Source organism: Trachymyrmex septentrionalis, unplaced genomic scaffold, assembly GCF_001594115.1.
Source record: "Trachymyrmex septentrionalis isolate Tsep2-gDNA-1 unplaced genomic scaffold, Tsep1.0 scaffold16, whole genome shotgun sequence".
Taxonomy (NCBI): domain Eukaryota; kingdom Metazoa; phylum Arthropoda; class Insecta; order Hymenoptera; family Formicidae; genus Trachymyrmex; species Trachymyrmex septentrionalis.
The window spans coordinates 3319791-3320680 of NW_017304758.1; the positions used below are offsets into that span (position 1 = coordinate 3319791).

At 34.0% G+C, this 890-nt stretch overlaps 1 pseudogene; it reads left to right on the forward strand.

The window, feature by feature from the left end:
• The window catches only part of LOC108745928, a 51679-nt pseudogene that overhangs the window by 38528 nt on the left and 12261 nt on the right, over nt 1-890 (forward strand).

Below are 890 nucleotides of genomic sequence, written 5' to 3' on the forward strand. Positions count from 1 at the left end.
ATTTTAATGCTGTATATATCCTATTCCAGTGAGCTCTCGATCTTTTCTAATTTCGTTATTTCTTCTTCCAGTGTTATTTCCAGTAACGTCCTATGGAGATTAAAAGACCAATGGAACCTGGGAACACAGTTATCAAGATGGAAACTCTGCAAGTATGTGAACAATTTATCTCTTGCATAAAAATTCATTAAAGAAGCTATACGCCATGCCGACAATTTACGAAGATTCTCTTAAGGCTACGTTCAGAAACTTTACTCGAGTGCATCATATATTATTTTATCCTTATTGTTCACGAATGTTAAATAAAGATAAAATAATACATGAGTGCACTCGTAAAGTTTCTGATTTCGTAGCCTGATTTTACATGTTTTGGGCCTCACATTGAAAGAAAGGTGTTTGGTATAACTATAATTGCATAATAAAATAATCTATCCATAATTATTTAGGAGCTTTAATTTTATAATTATTACGTTAGTAATAATAATTATTACAGAACGATATATAAATTATAATTGTTTTCGGTGTCATTATACATTTTTATATACATATATAAAACTATAAGTATAATTATTGTTAACATTATAAGCAATAATAACTGTCAGAATAGAATACCTAATCATAATTATTCTTCCAATTGCAATTATAATCACAAATACTGAACACTTCTCTCAGTGCATATTTACTCGGTCGTACGTAACTTTCGGGTCAGCAGAGTTCCAATGTTCACACGATGTTTTACGTGTCCTGTGGCTAATTTACATACTCGGGCCGGGCGATCCTGGATCGAGCTAATATCCGGACGGTAAGTCGGCGCATTAATTGCATTAATTCTCGAAAGTAGCTGGCGCGACCTGGCCACGTCGATCCGATCGGCGATGGCCGATGGTTGT